The sequence below is a fragment of the Schistocerca nitens genome, chromosome 2, assembly GCF_023898315.1.
Source record: "Schistocerca nitens isolate TAMUIC-IGC-003100 chromosome 2, iqSchNite1.1, whole genome shotgun sequence".
NCBI classification, from domain to species: domain Eukaryota; kingdom Metazoa; phylum Arthropoda; class Insecta; order Orthoptera; family Acrididae; genus Schistocerca; species Schistocerca nitens.
In genome coordinates this window covers 346,041,943-346,063,180 of record NC_064615.1, presented here as the reverse complement: position 1 = coordinate 346,063,180, position 21,238 = coordinate 346,041,943, and the positions used below count along the sequence as shown (strand labels likewise).

The 21,238-nt window shown below is 41.3% G+C and overlaps 1 pseudogene; it reads right to left on the bottom strand.

The window, feature by feature from the left end:
- Positions 1-20,833: 20,833 nt before the first annotated feature.
- LOC126238349 (5S ribosomal RNA) lies at positions 20,834-20,951 on the bottom strand (annotated as a pseudogene).
- Between the last annotated feature and the right edge of the window lie 287 nt (positions 20,952-21,238).

The window sequence follows — 21,238 nt, the reverse complement described above, 5'->3', positions numbered from 1 at the left end:
AGTCGCAGGCTTTCAGAAACCATTTATAATGGATCAAATCAAATTTTCCTACATTATTGATGGTCATGTTGGCAAGGCTACGGCAACCATTACATCCAACCAATGCAAAAAAAATACCTTTTATCAATCCAAACAAATGAATGCAGATAACAGATTCAGACACCTGATGAAATTACAAATCGAGTAACCGCAATCACAGGCCGATTACACGTATGTTAAAGAGGTATGTAAACTTTATACGCGGATCTCTACTAGAGAATCATTTATACTCGAAGGTCTGAAACGACCAATGTATGTGTTATGGATAGTTGGACTATCAGATACTGGTATCAGAATCACTACGTGATTACCACGGATCACTTACTAGGTGTGGCATACAGTTGCTTTTGAACTGACCTTCCCGACAATTATAAGTTGATGCTCGATTTCCAAACACGGTATGTCTCAGAATTCTTCACGTCAGCAAATGTTGCCAGAAGTGAAGGAAGTGCTAAGCGACAGATAAAAATCATAGGACCACCCACAAACTGTTGGACTATCAGATACTGGTATCAGAATCACTACGTGATTACCACGGATCACTTACTAGGTGTGGCATACAGTTGCTTTTGAACTGACCTTCCCGACAATTATAAGTTGATGCTCGATTTCCAAACACGGTATGTCTCAGAATTCTTCACGTCAGCAAATGTTGCCAGAAGTGAAGGAAGTGCTAAGCGACAGATAAAAATCATAGGACCACCCACAAACTGAACCCGGTGCCCTAGTTTGGTTCTTAACAATTGAGTCAACGAACCGCATTTTGATAGACAGAATTTTGCTCAGGACATGGGTGGTGCGCGTCTAGTGATCGACACCGATATTCTACCATTTCTCTTTCCATTGTTTGCGAAATCACAGTTTTATCCGCCTACCTGCGAGTTACCTGCCACACCGAGCACTTTGAGACAAATTTAATCTACAGTCTGTTCTCCTGATTACATGTCCCTTTTACTCTTCCGTTGGCCTATACAGGATGCGTCATCAGTCAGTTGTCAAAAACGAGTTTGGTGCAATAATACTAAACAAAAGAAAATACAAATTTATTATTACCACAGAAATACATGTAGAGCTCTATGAACCTACAAATATTGCTCGAAGTGTTTTCCATGCTGTTCTTAAAAAAACTTTGCATATTTTCAACGCTGATTTAGAAATTTTGTTGCAATTCTTCCGTAACTGTAGGTTTGAAAATTCTGATTGGATTCTTTCTTTGAAATTCTCAACGTTACGAAAACTGATGGAATAAACCTCATTTTTTTAGCATACCCCAAACTGAAAACCCCAGGTGTGTGATATCTGGGAATCGTGGAGGCCATTGAATAGTACTCCGTCTGGAAATCTATTTGTCAAAGCTTTCATTTAGCAAGTCCCTGACAATAAATCTATAATGCTGTAGTGCTTGAACTAGTTACAACATCAACTTTCACTTAACCGGTGGCAGATGTTAAAAAAGTCGTCTATTTTCCAGTTCTAACAAAAGTCCTTGTAACATATCAAGGTAATTTACAGAATTTGCAGTAACGTTAAAAAAAATAGGGTCTAATTAGCCCATCGCTGAAAATCCCTGCCCGTACACTCACATCGAGAAAGTTTAACATTTCTCCACCGCCACATTTGTGCGACACATTTGCGTCTGTTCACTCTGCCATTTTCCTTAAAGGTCGCTTCGTCCCTCCAAAGAATTCTTTTGTAAAACTAGGGCCGACTTCTTATCGGGCTGTGTACACCTCGCAGAATTCCATACTCCCAACCAGGTCACCTTCATTTAGCCCTTAATGTAAAGTAGGTTTATATGGTCGCAATTTCATCTTTTCCTGAATTCTTCGTGAATTGTTCCTTCTATTCCTTACTCCTTGCTCGCTTTTCTTTAAGATTTAGTTGGTGATAGCAGAAAGGATTGCGCGGCCGCATTAAGATTCTCTTCCGCAGTACGGGACTTCGGGCCATGTGAACGAGGAATCTCCACTACCGACCAAGCCTCTACAGTTCTTTAATTTGCGATTACCGTGTTGAGATGCAGGTTGGACGTTTGAAAAGCGTTCCAAAAACAAACCTCTAACAAGACGGTAACTGGATCTGCAGTTTTAAGATGGGAACGAATCCAGAGCTTCTTTTTGTCAGGAATGTAAGAAAGATTTTCCTGTCCCTATTTTTAACTTTACGTTAAATAGTTATACGAATTTCTTCATATTAGAAAGAAGAACTGGAGTGTCCTGAAGTACGTAACATGATGTTAAAAGCCGAGGATTTGTTCTCTTCTTCATACTGATTATGAAATGGACATTAAAATTTTCTTATTATAACATCATAAATAATCATATTTTCACAAAACATTCATAATACTATACATACAGGTTATGTCTACAGTGTATTACCTGTGTATTGAACCGGGACCTAGAAACGATGGAGAGGCTTCGTCCCGCCATAGCCCTCAGTGGTTCACAACACAACAACAGGCCACAGCAGACCATCCACCCCACCGCACCGCCTCCCTACACCGAACCCTGGGTTATTGTCCGGTTCGGCCCCCGGTTGCTCCTGCAACTACTGAAAACGTTGCTGTCCTTCAGAAACCACACGTTTGTCTAGCCTCTCAACAGATACGTTTTTGGTTGCACCTGCGGTAGTTTCTTCTGTAGTGCTGAGCCAAGCAAGCCACCCCAACGAAGACAACGTACACAGTTCATGGAGGGAGGGGTGGGGGGGGAGTGGGGGGGTCGGAAGCAGGGACTACTCAGTAGGATGACGTATCGGGCGAAACAAAACAGGAGTTCTACGGATCGGAGCGTCGAATGTTAGATCCCTTATTCAGGCAGGTAGGGTAGAAAACTTAAAAAAGGAAATGGATAGGTTGAAGTTAAATATAGTGGGAATTAGTGAAATTCGGCAGCAGGAGGAACAGGACATTTGATCAGGTGAATACAGCTCTATAAATAGTCACACAGGAGTAATGCAAGAGTAGGTCCAATAATGAATAAGAAAATACGAATTCAGGTAAGTTACCACGAACAGCACAGTCAACGTATTATCGTAGCCAAGACAAACACAAAGTCCACACTCACCACAGTATTACAAGATTATATGCCAACTGGCTCCGAAGATGATGAGGTGATTGAAGAAATGTATGATGAGATAAAACAAATTATTCTGATAGTTAACGGAAATGGAAATTTAATAGTGATGGGGGACTGGAACTGGACAGCAGGAAAAGCAAAAGAAGGAAAAATAGTAGGTGAATATGGACTGGGAGAAAGGAATGGAAGAGGAAGCATCCTGGTAGAATTATGCACAGGGCGTAATTTAGTCCTCGCTAATACTTGGTTAAAGCATTATAAAAGAACGTTGTATAGATGGAAGAGATCTGAAGACACCGGTGGGTAAGACAGAGATTTCAGAACCAGATTTGAACTGTAAGATATTTCTTGATGCAGATATGTACTCTGACAATTTATTGGTTATGAACTGTAGATTGAAACTGAAGATATTGCAAAAAGGTATGAAATAAAGGAGATGAGACTTGGATAACTTGGAGAACCAGGGATTGTTGAGAGTTTCATAAGGGGTATAAGACAGCGGTTGACTAGAAGAGGGGAAAGGAATAAGGAGAAGACGAAATATAAAAAATGCAGCAAATGAAACAGGAGAAAAGGAATACAATCGTCTAAAAATGAGATTGACAGGAAGAGCAAAATGGCTAAGCAGGAATTGCTACAGCACAGATGTAAGGATTTAGAAGCATATCTCACTAGATAAAAACACTTACAGGAAAATTAAAGAGGCCACTGGACAAAAGAGAACCGGTTATCTGAATATCAAGAGCTCAAACGTAAAATCTCTCTTAGAAGAGAAGGTTGAAAGAGTGTATAGAGGATCTATACAAGGGAGATGAACTTGTAGGCAATATTACAGAAATGAAAGAGGACGTAAATGAAGATGAGAGAGGAGATTTGGTACTGCGAGAAGAATTTAACAGTGCTGAAAAACGTAAGGCGAAACAAGGTCCCGGGAGTGGACAACATTCCGTCAGAACTATTGATAGTCTTGGGAGAACCAGCCAAATCAGCCACGACAAAACTCTTCCATCAGACAGGCGAAATACCCCGTTCCAGATCCAGCAAGTACTGAAAGGTGTGAAAGTCCACTAGCTATCAGTTTAATAAGTCATGGTCGCAAAATACTAGCACGAATTCTTTACAGAAGATTGGCAAAACTGGTAGAAGCCGACCTCGAAGTAGGTCAGTTTGGATTCCGTAGAAATGTAGAAACATGTGAGGCAGTACTGACCCTACGACTTATGTCAGAAGATAGGCTAAGGAAAGGCAAACCTACGTTTATAGCATTTGTAGACTTAGATAAATCTTTTGACGACGATGACTAGAAAACTTTGAAATTCTGAAAGTAGCAGGGATAAAATACAGAGAGCGAAAGGGTATTTACAATGTATATAGCAACCAGATGGCAGTTATAAGAGTTGAGGGGCATGAAAGGGAAACAGTGGTTGAGATGGGAACGAAATAGGTATGTAGCCTATCCACGATGTTATTCAGTATGTATATTGAACAAGTAATAAAGGAAACAAAAAAATTGGAATAGGAATTAAAATTCTGGGAGAAGAAACAAAAACTTAGAGAAGTTTACCGATGACAGTGTCATTCTGTCAGACACATCCAAGGACTTGGAAGAGCAGTTGAACGGAATGGACAGTGTCTTGAAAGGAGGATATAAGTTGAACATCAACGAATGAAAAAAATAAGGGTAATGGAATGTGTTCGAATTAAATCAGGTGATGGTGATGGAATTAGATTAGGAAACGAGACGGTTAAAGTAATAGGTGAGTTTTGCTAGTTGGACTGCAAAATAACTGATGATTGCCGAAGCAGAGAGGACACAAAATTTAGTAGCAATGGCAAGAAAAGTGTTTTTGAAGAAGAGACTTTATTAACATTGAATATGGGCTTAAGTATTCGGAAGTCTGTTCTGAAGGTATTTGTCTGGTGTGTAGCCATGTGTGGAACAGAAACATGACGATAAACAGTTTAGAAGAGAATGGAAGCTTTCGAAATGTGGTACGACAGAATAATGCTGAAAATTAGATGGGAAGCTCACGTGACTAATGAGCAAGTACTAAACAGAATTCGTGAGACCAAAAATTTGTGGCACAACCTGAGTAGAGAAAGTGATCGTTTAATAGGGGACATTCAAGAGCATAAAGGGATCGCCAGTTTATTATTTGAGAGAAGATTGTGTGGTAAAATTCGTAGAGGCAGACTAAGAGATGAATACAGTAAGTAGATTCAGAAGAATGTGGGTTGCAATAGCGACTAGGAGATAAAGAGGCTTGCACATGGTAGAGAAGCGTGAAGATCTGCATCAAATCAGTCTTCGGATTGAAGACCACAACAACAACGGAGTGAATATCACTTTCTGAAGTGGATGAAGACATTGTAGTAATAATCTCAACACCAAATAATTGAAACATAGGCATTCAACATAAAAAACATGACATTACAGTAGAAACGCTAAAATAACACGCTTTTAAGTCGTCTAGAATAGTTACTATATCAATAACAATAGTTCATTTATCTTAAACGAAGAATATCTAAAAACAGACGTCAGACATTAAACACAAAACAAAATTCTGATGCACTACAAACGCGAGGTTTTAAGAAACTGAACTGCACATGCGAAAACCAGCAGCGTTGAAAGTGGACGAATTCGAAAGCTGGATATCTTCCCTTGTTCAAACTAACAAATATTTCCAAGTACGATTAAGCCAGAAAATATGTGGATTTTGTTCCTTTTTATAGCTCACAATGTATAACTATATGCTTACACAAGTTTAGTAAAAAAAATAAAATCGATTTCTTGAGACTTGTTCCCTTTTTCAAAATACCGATTCAATTATGGTCATGTTTCCACCATGCTTAGAAGGCAAATACACGCTGTTCTGTAATTAACTTTATATTCACTGTTTCTCGGCTAATAGCCGGCTGGTGTGGCCGAGCGTTTCTAGGTGCTCCAGTCTGGAACCGCGCGACCGCTACGGTCGCAGATTCGAATCCTGCCTCGGGCATGGATGTGTGTGCTGTCCTTAGGTTAGTTAGGTTTAAGTAGTTCTAAGTTCTAGGGGATTGATGATCTCAGATGTTAAGTCCCATAGTGCGCAGAGCTATTTTTTTTCTCAGCTAACAACAGAAAACCTAACCTCAAATTGCTAGTGTCAACTATCGTATTTCTAAGGCACACTAGGCAAGTTCACAGCTAATTACCACTACGCAAGGATTGCTAGCGATAACCGACTTATGGTCCACACCATCTTTATTTTCCTGTCCACTCAGTCGCCGTCTTCAGCTGCACTCACTCCATCATCAGGCCACAAGGGGCCCATCGGGACTATCCGACCGCCGTGTGTTCGAAGAACGCGCAAAGCGCACTTTCTGACGTCAGAAACCGCATCGGGGTGGTGGTGGGGGGGTCGTGGGTTGCTGTTGGCAAGTGATCAGTCAAGGCTATCGAAACAGATGTAGGTATAAAAGGACTGCAGTAGACGGCAGATGTTCAGTACTACTATCACGGAGTAATCTGATCTCCATCTCTTCTGGCAAGTAGTCTTTATGTTATGTAACAGCACTAACAGGTATTTATTAGTATACTTAACTTATTTATTAATTTTATTTCTAGAAATGTCACACAATCCATCCTTTGAAGCTGTAGAGACTTTGGACACCAATTCTAGTGACTCTCTTCCATCTATATCAAATGCAAGGGCAATGTTAGAATGGGATTCAGACGAATCTGATGGTATTATTACATACGCAGATGAAGAATCAAATAGAACTATCACTGATTTACACGTAAAAGAACGTTTGAAACATATTTCTTTCAAATGTACAAATGATATACGAAGTATAAATCCATTGAACTATAGAACTACATCTCGACCTGATGTATATTCTTTTGAATTAACGTGGCCTAAATGTGTTTTTAAATCACGCATTCATCAAGTTACTGAAAAAACAACTTATGATATATATCCCAACGATAATAATTTTCAGTGGTCTTTTGACTGAAAATTAAAAGAATTTAGAAGATATGATCATTTTATGTGGTATTTGTCTATAATACCAGATATATGTTGTGTAAAATGGTCACAACCAAATCAATATAAGTTTCCAATTACAGAAATTATTTTGGTCAATTGTATATACCATGTGTGTAATATTTGAAAACTACATGTTTTTTGTAATTTACATAAGAATAATGTTTATAAACCACAATTATTAACAGCATTATGTCCTGAATGTTATATTAATGAAATTGTTAATAAGAAAGATAATGAAGCACTTAAAGAATTAACTAATGTACATGCATATGTTGGCAGCAGACCTTATATCTATGCAACTTATTCTCCAAGTCAAGATCATTATGCTTTTCAGACAATGGAAATTAGGTGTAAAGATATTACAAATATGTTTGAAACAATATTGCATATGAGTTCAATTCTGTTTTGCAATGTATGTTTAAAAGCAACATTTGGAGAAAGAATACATACACAATTTGTTGATAAATATATCATGATGTGTCACAAATACAGACTAAAATGTAATTTTAAAATGTTTTAGTTTACTGAAAACAGTAAAAGAAGACATTTATTATTTTTGTCCAAATCAAAAAGACATTAACCAATTATTTGGATCTAAAATCATGTCAAATAATAAAATTAGTGCTACTGTTTCCTCTTCAGACTATTCTGATATTGAAGACATTACTGACCAAGAACCTCCTAAAACCCCAGGTAAAGATTTAGAAGTTGTTGAAGCAGAAGAAGAAGAAGAAGGTACCAATACAAAATCAACACCTAAGAGAAGGAGTAGAAAAAGGAAACTTGAAAGCACTGACAGTACTGATTCAGTACCATATTTAGAAATTATAACTTTACTAATTAAAATTGTTAAATTATATCAATCAGAACAAGAATGTATAGATTCCTTGTATGGTTATATAACCACTTTATCAAAAAATATACGAGTATCACTATTCAAAATAGTGAATCGCATACAAGACAAGTGGAACCATTCCGAAAACCAGAACATTTCGTTAATTTCTGCAATATGTTCAAATTCGAAAGCAATTAGTCACATAATGTCTTCAGGCAAAACCAATATAAAAACAATTATAAAATCATTACAAATGTTTATAGAAAATTCACAAAAAACACAAAACATGGAAAATTCGTCTTTCTCTTCCTCGAAAAAGCAGGAAGTAATAGAGAACACATCCACTTCATTCACAACTGTAAACAACGTAACAGATCATGCAGATGTATCTTCCACAACAGCATCACTTCTATCTTTGGGAGGGCCGAATTTACTAGGGTCATCGGACCTTATGACTTCGACGGAAAAATCAATCTCCTCAAGTATTTCACTGCGAAACCAATATGGATATGTTTCTTCGTCATGGTCGGACAAACCGGAAAATGTATTTATGATTTGTCAATTTTACAATGGGCAGAAAATCAAAACATTACCCCACAATGTTTGGTACAAAGCCAAATTAATAGAAATTCAAATGTATGTGAATTTGGAGAATCCCAATTCGAAAGTGACTCAAGCAGCCCGGAATTTGACAACCTGTACACAAATTTATCTGGACAATTTAAATCCAGACCAAATTACAAAAAAAGTACACATTTTCAGAACTAGTTAATATCGTAGAAAATCATGTTACTGTTCCAATTAACAAAATACATTATTTTGGAGAAATAATATTTCTTTATGTACTTTAAGTGATAAGATTTTTTCAAATGTTGTAAAACATATTCAAATTATGCTAAGTGATTTTTCCTTATGGCAATTGTATAATTATCCTTTGAATGCAAAGCAAGTGTATTTTCAAGCATATGCACAACAATTTGATTCATATTATTTCAATGAAAAACAATCTTTAGATATAATTAAACATTTGTTAGAATATCAATTTGGTGGTGACTGGGATGTTATTTATGATTTTATCTGTACATTGTACAATGTATTAAACAAAACAAATGGAAAACGAAATTGTATTCAGTTAATAGGTCCACCAAATAGTTTTAAATCTACATTTGCTCGTGTGATAGCAAGTGCTATGATAAATACAGGATGGTGTAATAAAAATAATAAACATTTTACGTTTGGGTTGATGGAATGTGCTAATAAACGATTAATATGTATGGATGATCCCAATTTTGATCCAGGATCATTTGAACAATTAAAATGTATTTTTAGTGGTGATCCTGCTAATATTCAAATAAAGTTTGAAGGAGATTTTACTCTTGATAAAACTCTTGTATTTGTATGTTCTAATATGGAATATTTCAAAGGGGATGTATGGGAACAAAGGATTTGTAAATATTATTGGACTACATGGGATATAAAATTAGAAAAACAATTAAATCAATTTTCTTTGTACAATTTGTTTATTGAATATAAACTGTTACAAAAATAATACATATTCTTTTATCGTAAATCCTCAACATCCTTTTCACCTAAAATAGGTGATCTACTATGATCGCGATTCCTACCTTTTTTTCTTTATTTTTTGGTACATTTAAATTACTAGAAACGTGTGCAGAAGACCCAGGTAATATATCAGTACTACACATTGCATTAGAATCAAAACAAACACCTCTAAAATCATCTACAAATGATTTAGTAGAAGAAGTCATCCACATTTCGTCAGTACGACTTAATGTACGTGTTTGAGAATTATATGTTTCATAATTAGTGCCTATAGTAATTCTAGTTGTCATCTGAATTACCATTTTAGCATTTAAAAATGAATTTCCTTCTGTAGGAGTATTATTTGGTACAGGATTAATACCTAAACTGAAACTAGGTATTTGAGGTGCTTGATGAATTTCATTTAATTTACCTATTTCCTGACCTTTTTCAATACACTGGTCGTACACAAATAACGTTATATTATTACATATTGGTTTTAATTTTTCGTTTTCTTCTTGCATTGCAAAACCAGATGGACTTACATTTTTCATTAGAGTTGAAAAAGCAGGTCTATTCATTGAACCTAACATATAAACCAATACCATGAGCACGCCGTGCTGTTTTAATTATACCTATTTGTGGCTTGTAATTCCATGAAAAAATTTCTGAATTATCAACTGCCGGACTTGCTATACCTTGTGAATATATTTTATTTAATACTGGTCCTCTTACTTCATTCTGTATACTCCACATATTCTTTTTTCCTGAACCATTATTATCAAAGGGTATAATCCATGAATCATAATTAGGCCAATTACGTACTACTGTTGCACAAGAAGGATAATCGTTATATCCATCTCCCCACATAATTTTTGATACATATTTCTTTCCTTTAATACCACTAATTTACATTCGATTTGTAGATGTGCTACTTATTTCAACTATTTCATGAGCAACAGCTAAATTTCCACCTATATTATAAATAATAAATGGTACATATGTTATAGATCCTGATCCACTTAATGTACTACTTGTGGAAAATGAAGCTTCTAATCCAACAGGAATTAAATCAATAGATATAGATTTAACATAACAATAATCAGGTAAACTATGAAATTAAGCTTTAGATAAAAATTGACTTAATTGATTAGAATACCATTGAGCTGCAGACGTTACATAACGTTTACCATAAATATTACCTTGAGCATCTTTAATATCTTGCCAGCTGTGTCCATAGCCCCATACTAGGAACAAATGTGTATTAATAAAATGTATCTCACCATTTTTAATAGCATCTACACTTTTCCACATAAAAAACTTTGATGACTGATCCACACTATTAGTAACACCATCAGTACCACTGTCACTATTTACAGAACGAATTTGTGCAGAATATTCTTCAGCCATTTCTATTTCGTTACCTGAAGTTTCCTCACGTGGTTGCTTATGTTCTGCTGAATCAGGCTGAAGATCTTCTTCTGCTTTCCGTTTTATTCCAAAATGTTTATCTGTTTCCTCAATAGGTGGAGTGTTTAATTCGCTACTATCAGACGCTTCTTGAATAACATCTCGTGGCTCTTGTGGTTCGTCGTCTAAATTAGAAAACAGATCAACAATGGCGCCAAGCACCTCATCTGTATAAGTAGCAGCACGTGTCGCAGATGTAGCTGCTCTTGAAGCATAAATTCTTCTTATTGCAGCCCATGGTATAGAACGAGTTGCACCTGGCTTTTTGTCCTTCCATGTTTTCGACTTAGGCATTATGTTTCCATTGTCAGTGCAATACAACTGAACCGGTTTCTGACGTCAGCAAGTGTTCGAAGAACGCGCAAAGCGCAATTGCCGACGTCAGCCTGCGTGAGCTTAAATACGTGCCTTTCAGCTTCCTCTAACATTCGTGGGTTGGCTCTCCTGCCAATCCACAAAATTTTGGCGACGAGGCCAAACCGCGTTCATACCTATACTGCCCTGATTGACTTGTGTAATGGCTTCGCCACCATCTCCAGATGTACTGTCCGAATTTTATCGCTTACAGAATCAGCAGACGGCCTTACTGGATGCCCTTGGACAGCTCGTCCAGGGTCAATGTGCAATGCAAAACGATGCGGCAGCCGCCGCTCCACCGGTAACGCAGCCACAACATGCAGTTGCACCAACTTTTCGACCTTTTGATGCTGCACTGAAAAGCTGGACGGAGTGGTCACGCCAATTTGGCTTCCATCTCGCCACCTACAGAATTCAAGGTAGCAAGCGGCAGCCTTTTTTGTTAGCATCCGTCGGCGTACTGTGTGATAATCAAATTATTTTCCCAACGCGACGTAGCAACTCTGTCCTACGACGAAATTTTGTCTGCATTAGATGCATATTTCAAAGAATCACTCAAAGTAGTTGCCAAACGGTATACCTTCTTTCGTACAAAACGTACGGCAGGTCAGACTAATAGGGAGTGGGTTGCAACCTTGCAAGGCCTTACTAGGGATTGTGCTTTTGAGTGTCAGTGTGGACTCCCTTATTCAGATACTATGGTACGTGATGCAATTGCACAGAACGTTTCTGATGTTCGTATAAGGGAACAGATTTTGAAACTAGTCAATCCCTCCCTTCAACAAGTGATGGACATATTGGATCGGCAGGACACACTTGACTTTGCTCAGGAATAATTTGAAACTTAGGTCCGCCGGGCGAGCTGCACGGAGCAGTAAACAGCCCTCGCATCCAGCCGCGCAGCTGCCACCAGGCTCTCAGCCACGTGTGCCGTGCAGGCAAGCAAATGCAGTGCTAAAATCATGCCCGCGGTGTGCTACTAGACATTTGCGTGTGAATTGCCCGTCACGCCAAGCTATTTGCTTTTTCTGTAATAAAAAAGGACATGTTCAGAGTGTTTGCCAGCAAAAGCTCAGATCGGAAACTCACAACCATTCCAGGCCCTTTGCTTCGCGCCAGAATCGGAATCGAACTAAGGATCCTCCGGCTCATGAAACTTCACCCATGGAAATTCATGTAGTGAATTCCACTCCGCCCAGTGCCACTCTCTCTAACAGTGACTGTGTTAGTCCGACAAATAGTGTGCGTCGACATCGCCGGAAATCCCGTCAAGTCGCAAGTGATTTTGTACCAGTGTCAGTTCACGTTGCACGAGACAGTCGCTCTTGTCGTCAGCAGGACAATAGACTTTTTGTGGACTTGGACATTAACGGCAAAGTGATACCATTCCAGCTCGATACCGGAGCTGCAGTTTCACTGATCAATCGGGACATGTACAAACAGCTGGGCACACCTCCGTTGCATGCCGCAAATGTTAAGCTCAGTAGCTATACCGGTCAGCATATCTCTGTGTTAGGTCAGTGCAGCCCTCTTGCAACATACAAGGGACAAACAAAACTTGTGTCATTTTACGTCCTTCGTTCTTCTTCTGCAGTGAACTTGTTTGGTTTCGGTGTATTTCAGTTGTTTAACTTGTCTATAGTAAATCAGGTCCTAGCAGTGAACCAGACTGTGCCTTCAGACAGTGTTTCTCGTCTATGTGAAGAATTTGCAGACATTTTTGCACCGGGCCTTGGTTGCGCTAAGAACTATGAAGCACATTTGGAACTGAAAGTAAACGCGCAACCGAAATTTTTCAGAGCGCGCAATGTTCCCCACGCATTGCGTGATGAGGTCGCAAAAACATTACACGATTTGGAATCACAAGGTGTGATTGAACGTGTGCAGGCTTCTCTCTGGGCATCACCCTTAGTAATTTTGCCAAAACCTTCTGGAAAATTGAGACTTTGTGTGGACTTCAAGGCAACAGTGAATCCACAACTAGTGATTGCATCTTTTCCTTTACCCCGCCCGGAAGATCTTTTTGACAAACTGTGCCCGGGTAAATATTTTTCGAAGTTGGACCTAGCAGATGCGTACTTGCAAATACCGGTGGACGAAGACTCCCAGCGCGTTTTGGTGGTTAACACGCATCTTGGTTTGTATCGATTCAAACGACTGCCATTCGGGTGTGCATCCGCCCCTGCATTGTTTCAGCAATATCTGCAAACTGTTTGTGCGTCGGTCCCTACTGCAGCAAACTATCTGGACGATATTGTGATCCTCGGAAAGATGGAAGAAGAACATTTAGCCAATCTCAGAACATTATTTCAGGTCTTGCGACAAAATGGTCTTCGCTTGCGGAAGGACAAAGGTGTGTTTTTTGCTCGTGACTTACCCTACCTGGGACATGTACTCAATGCCCAAGGCATACATCCCAGTCCCGAGCACCTCCGTGCCATACAAGACTTGCCTTCGCCGCAGAATTTGAAGCTGCTACAGAGTGTGCTGGGAAAAAAATCAACTATTACCATAAATATGTGCGCCACGCCTCTTCCATTTCAGCTCCGCTTCATCGCTTACACCGTAAAGGTGTTCCGTTCGTCTGGACGACGGAATGCGAACGCGCCTTTCGCCAGTTGAAATCGGCGTTGCTTTACAATACTTGCCTTACGCCATTCGATCCCCAGAAGCCCCTTTTGTTGATGGTGGATGCATCGGATTTCGGGATCGGTGCTGTGCTTGCGCACAAAGATGGATCGCATGATCGCCTTATAGCCTTTGCGTCCAAATTGCTCTCGTCTGCGCTAAGAAATTATTCACAGATCGAGAAAGAAGCATTGGCTCTCGTATTTGGTGTTACAAAGTTTCATCATTTCTTGTATGGTCGTCACTTTACCATCCTTACAGACCACAAACCTTTGACATCGCTTTTTCATCCGAACACGCCTGTACCTCCACGTACAGCGCTGAAATTCATTCGCTGGTCTATTTTCCTCTCGCTATGATATCTTGTATCGGTCCACTGCTAAGAACAGAAACGCCAATGCGTTGTTCCGTTTGCCTGTTGCTGAGGATAGAGCATTCGATTCCTCCGAACTTGCTTGCATGTTCATTGATGCGGAAACCGATGACGTGGTCAAATCGTTTCCGATTGATTTTCGTCGTGTAGCTGCAGCCACAGCTGCTGACCCTGACCTTGCTACCGTTCTGCGTTTTATTGCTACGCAATGGCCCTTGTCAAAGTCACGGATCGGGGATCCGTTGGTTCGCCGATTTTTTGCTCACAAGGAGAGACTTTTTGTTCGACGTGGTGTTTTGCTGTTGCGTTCTGATAATGATCAGTCCAGGGTCGTGGTCCCACGTTCGTTACAGTCCTCTGTCTTACGGCTTCCCCACCAGGGACATGGGGTATAGTGAGCACGAGACAACTTGCTCGTCAGCACTGTACTTGGTTCGGAATCGATGCTGTGATTACGAATATGTGCTCTTCTTGCATGGCGTGTGCCGAACAACAATCCGCACCACCGCGGAAATTCTTTGCATGGCCGAAAGCCACTTCCCCTTGGCAACGCTTACACATCGATTTTGCTGGTCCATTCTGGAATGCTCGATGGTTGGTTCTGGTCGATTCATTCAGTAAATTTCCTGTTGTTGTCCGGATGTCTTCCACGATGTCATCTGCCACCATCCGAGCGTTATCTGCTATCTTTTGCATTGAAGGTCTGCCACAGACTATTGTTTCCGACAGTGGCCCACAATTCATGTCCGCAGAATTTCAGTCATTCTGCAAGGCCAATGGTATTCAACATCTGACGTCCGCGCCGTTTTCGCCACAGTCAAACGGTGCCGCTGAACGATTGGTCAGGACTTTCAAGTCACAGATGTTGAAGTTGAAAGAGTCGCATTCTCGGGAGGACGCGTTATTGCTCTTTTTGTCCTCGTATCGCTCTCAGCCCCGAGATGGTCGCTCGCCGGCTGAGTTGCTCCACGGTCGTCATCATCGAACCTTGATGCCTTTGCTACATCCGCCGCATCAGGTTCCTGTGCAGCAGCAGACGCCTGCTTTTGCTCGAGGCGACATTGTCTACTATCGTCACTATCGAGGTTCACGGCGTTGGCTTGAAGGGCGCATTCTTCGCTGCCTCGGCCGCGCTCTTTATCTGGTTTTGGGGGCCTCTGGTGAGGTGCGTCGGCATCTCAACCAGCTGCGCCTCTGTCGTCGCACGGGATCTGCCGCTCCCCGTCTGCTTTCAGCGACGGTGCCGTCCGGTCAGCACCCTGGGGACCCATCTACTGGCTCGCCTCAGCCCCAGGTGTTACCGATGCTGCCTACCATTTTGCCCCATGGCGACGCGCCGCCGCCGTCGCCTGTTCTCCCGCCGGCGACGCCCGCAGTGGACGCGTTGCTGCAACCGCCGGGCGCCTCCCTGGGTCACGCGCCGCCGATCGCTTCCCGTGACCAGTTGTCCTCCGACATGGAACTCTTGCCCGCTCCGGACCATATATCGTCTTCGCCCGTCGGGTGCCCCGGCCCGATGGAGGTCGACCCTTTGGCCCCTTCTGTCTCTCTACGGGTGCATACACCGCATGTTGGCGTGCACCCTGGAGCAGGTTTTCAGACGTTTCCTAGCTCCCCACGGTCCGAATGGCAGGGTGCGGGTGGCACAGCCTCGCCTGTTGCTAGGCTCCCCACCTCGTCGCATACGTCAACATGTGGTCCTCCACATGGCGGGCGGAAGCCATATAACACAACCGTACGCCGATTTGCGGGGGAGGAATGTGGTGCCACCGCCAGACACCACACTTGCTAGGTGGTAGCCTTTAAATCGGCCGCAGTCCGTTAGTATACGTCGGACCCGCGTGTCGCCACTATCAGAGATTGCAGACCAAGCGCCGCCACACGGCAGGTCTAGAGAGACTTCGTAGCACTCGCCCCAGTTGTACAACCGACTTTGCTAGCGATGGTTCACTGACAAAATACGCTCTCATTTGCCGAGACGATAGTTAGCATAGCCTTCAGCTACGTCATTTGCTACGACCTAGCAAGGCGCCATGTTCAGGTACTATTGATATTGTAAATAATGTACAGACAAGAGCTACGTTCAACATTAATGGATTAAAGTTAAGTATTCCACCATCTGCGTCCGTTTTTCTGAAGTCTAAATTCCTTGTCCTGTTCCAGACCTCACGCCAGCCTGTGTGAGCTTAAACGCGTGCCGTTCGGCTTCCTCTAACATTCGTGGGTTGGCTCTCCTGCCAATCCACAACATTGGAAAAGACTGAAATTGGAATATTATGAACAGGCTATGCCTGTTTATTTGTCCACTTGACAGTTAGACTGTGTGAAATTGAGAACTTTCCACACTGTGGAATTAAATCATGCTTTTGTGTATTACTGGTGAACCATTCTGTCTGCCTATGGAGGCAACACATAGATACTAGCAATTGTCATTTTTCTTAATTTTGTCTTTTTATATAACATGTTTAGGATTAGTGTGATACCTTTTGATATTTTGCCTATTATGTTGATGAAATTAAGATGATGCTTGTTGTAAAATCCAACCTCTACTTCTGTCATTTTGACAATATTCCTTCTGTTTTTGTAAGACTCAGTGTAGCCCTGAGCACTTTTCTCCCTTTGTACATGTCATATTGTAGGTTTTTATGCTACAGTTAGATTGGATTTGTATTGGGGGGGGTGAATATTGGGATAGACAATATACACTCCTGGAAATGGAAAAAAGAACACATTGACACCGGTGTGTCAGACCCACCATACTTGCTCCGGACACTGCGAGAGGGCTGTACAAGCAATGATCACACGCACGGCACAGCGGACACACCAGGAACCGCGGTGTTGGCCGTCGAATGGCGCTAGCTGCGCAGCATTTGTGCACCGCCGCCGTCAGTGTCAGCCAGTTTGCCGTGGCATACGGAGCTCCATCGCAGTCTTTAACACTGGTAGCATGCCGCGACAGCGTGGACGTGAACCGTATGTGCAGTTGACGGACTTTGAGCGAGGGCGTATAGTGGGCATGCGGGAGGCCGGGTGGACGTACCGCCGAATTGCTCAACACGTGGGGCGTGAGGTCTCCACAGTACATCGATGTTGTCGCCAGTGGTCGGCGGAAGGTGCACGTGCCCGTCGACCTGGGACCGGACCGCAGCGACGCACGGATGCACGCCAAGACCGTGGGATCCTACGCAGTGCCGTAGGGGACCGCACCGCCACTTCCCAGCAAATTAGGGACACTGTTGCTCCCGGGGTATCGGCGAGGACCATTCGCAACCGTCTCCATGAAGCTGGGCTACGGTCCCGCACACCGTTAGGCCGTCTTCCGCTCACGCCCCAACATCGTGCAGCCCGCCTCCAGTGGTGTCGCGACAGGCGTGAATGGAGGGACGAATGGAGACGTGTCGTCTTCAGCGATGAGAGTCGCTTCTGCCTTGGTGCCAATGATGGTCGTATGCGTGTTTGGCGCCGTGCAGGTGAGCGCCACAATCAGAACTGCATACGACCGAGGCACACAGGGCCAACACCCGGCATCATGGTGTGGGGAGCGATCTCCTACACTGGCCGTACACCACTGGTGATCGTCGAGGGGACACTGAATAGTGCACGGTACATCCAAACCGTCATCGAACCCATCGTTCTACCATTCCTAGACCGGCAAGGGAACTTGCTGTTCCAACAGGACAATGCACGTCCGCATGTATCCCGTGCCACCCAACGTGCTCTAGAAGGTGTAAGTCAACTACCCTGGCCAGCAAGATCTCCGGATCTGTCCCCCATTGAGCATGTTTGGGACTGGATGAAGCGTCGTCTCACGCGGTCTGCACGTCCAGCACGAACGCTGGTCCAACTGAGGCGCCAGGTGGAAATGGCATGGCAAGCCGTTCCACAGGACTACATCCAGCATCTCTACGATCGTCTCCATGGGAGAATAGAAGCCTGCATTACTGCGAAAGGTGGATATACACTGTACTAGTGCCTACATTGTGCATCCTCTGTTGCCTGTGTCTATGTGCCTGTGGTTCTGTCAGTGTGATCATGTGATGTATCTGACCCCAGGAATGTGTCAATAAAGTTTCCCCTTCCTGGGACAATGAATTCACGGTGTTCTTATTTCAATTTCCAGGAGTGTATATCAGTTATGGGTTTCTTAAGCTAATGCAGGGGGATTATCACAGTCGTCCGTTCTGCTATGTCTGCGTTGTATTTTATATTGGTGGGCAGCTGTTGACATTCTGCTCTCAGTTATATTTTTTGAGCCCTCCCCTTTTATTTCTTATCCTACTGCCTGTCGCTGATTCTATTCTATTTTTCTTCTTCTGCTGATGAGAGGGAGCTAGGCTGAACTCTCCAGTAGTACCTATTTCTATCTTTCTTTTCCATCCACGTATTTTGAGGTATCGCTCCTCCCTTGTTGCAGTGTCTATAATTCTAACATGTCCTCATGCTCTTCAATACAGATCAGCAAGCAATTGTTTCCTTAAATGCTGTCTGGTAATACTTTTCTTTGTCACAAATTTCCATGTTAATGTAGTAAACTTTATCTGGTTGAATAACTTTGAAATTAATTTCCAAATATACTATCCAAATATACTATCATACCATATTATAGTAAAGCAAAAATTCCAATTACTTTCTCATCAGAATGTTGAAGGCCTATGGATGATAAAATGCTTGCTAATGACATGTCAGAAACAATATTTTTTTTTAAAAGTGATGTTAGAAAATGAGAAATTTAATGTGTGTTGTAATATATAGAATTTTTATTGAACGTGAATAATAACTTTAGGCTATTATAATCTTTCATAATGTTTCTTTTACGTCATTCTACTAGTGTTTGATCATTCTTGGTGACACGATATAACACTGAATATTTGTGTAGGAATTTATACTGAACTGAACAGTAAAGCCTGTGTAATAATTTCAGATGAAGAACCCACCAGCTAAAAGGAACTATGTAAAGGGAATACCTATGGACCTACTATCAGAGGAAAAACTTAACTAGGAGAACAGGAACTACAGTGGTGAAATGGACAGTGAGTTATATATAAATGATGGACTGAAAATAACAATTGGACTCTTGTTTGAAAAAATTTTAATACTTTTCTTATTTTATTGCCAAGAGACATATTCTGTACTCAGATACATAGTTGTAACTAAGATTCAAAACTTTTATCAGTTTTTCTTTGCATACAATTGTTACAGATTAACAGATTACATTTTGATATTTATATGTACTGTTGTAAAGAGAGTGAAGGGAGGCCTGTTGTAAAATTTAGTAATGTTTGCAACTTTTAAAAGATATAGCTAAAGCAACTTTTAATCTATTATGTTTCATTTCTTTAATATTATACCACGAGGATCAAGAATCTCTATGTACTGTTTCAAACATACTATTATTCTGTATAATGATTACTGTAACTTATTACCTTATTATCTTGCTGTTTGGGATACCCAATCCCATGCAGCTTGTGCATGGAATTGTGTGTGTGTGGGGGGGGGGGGAGATTTTAATGGTACTTGAATTACGTAACCATAATGGTACCTCACCTGAACCTCTCGATACCAGTAATATTCTACTGTATTTCTGTTAACTACTTAACATATTTCTGAGACAACATTCAGATTTGATCTCACTTTTGATACATCGACATGTTTATATTGCAATGATATTATTCTTATGTGTATTCTTTCTTTTGTCACTATGATCTTTGACGTACTTGTAACTCTGATTTTTGGGCACGTAAGCGATTGTTAGTAAGTTGTCAACTTGTTAGAGAGTCGGACCTTGAGAGAGTCTAAGTGTGGGACGTCATGTTGGAAAGACGTATATTGTAGTCTTCTTATAAAATGTGAACTTTAACATAGACTGTGAGGAAGATGTTTTCAAGTATGTTTTGTATTGTGATGTTTCTGTGTCACGTGATATTGCAATAAAAGCAATTAAAAGGAAGTGTAACTTAAATTCGGAGTGCTGATTATTTTTTACATCACCATTGTGCTAACTTTGAAAGGTGTAATCTTCAAGAATGGTTTGTGAAGCGCATCTACATCACTTTTGAATATAGCAGAATAAAACCTAGGCCTCTTTGCACCCGAGCTTGGAATCATAACCACCTAGATTTTCAACGATTGAGCCATGATTTTACGTCGAGACCAGCGTGGGAAACACAAAAAGATGAGTGCCTATTTTTTTGATTATTACATGAAATGACTTTATTAACTGTGCTCTAATAACACCTGCCACATAATATAACTGTTGTTGCCCGATAATGCAGTATTTAGCAGCGTGAGCAACACCACAATCGTTATTAAAATTTTGACCTTTGTTGTGGCAGAGTTGTTAGACGTTAGGATGCGGATAGGAGGTGCGTGTGGTCAGCACACTGCTCTCCCGGTCGTTAAGATGGTTTTCTTTGACCGGAGCCGCTACTATTCATTCTATTAGCTCCTCAGTTGGCATCACGAGGCTGAGTGCATCCCGAAAAAATGGCAACAGCACATGGCAGCCCGGATGGTCACCCATCCAAGTGCCGGCCACGCCCGACAGCGCTTAACTTCGGTGAACTGACGGGAACCGGTGTATCCACTGCGGCAAGGCCGTTGCCACTCTACAAAAGCTCATGTTCTGCCTCTAGGACTTCATTGCTTACTTTTATTATTTTCTTTCAATTGTGTTTACAACAGTGTCATCTGCACCAAGATTCCTTAACACTTTTTCCTTCCTTGTTTTCAATTTGAGGGTCTAAGTTATTCCTTAAGGAAAGATTGAGAACGGTTCTGGTAATAAGGAACATCCTTATCTGATTGCCATTTCAATTCTGAACGTCTGTCTCTATCCAGATTATTTCTAATCGTAGTCGTTGCAGTGACATTCCTCAGTACACTAAAGTAA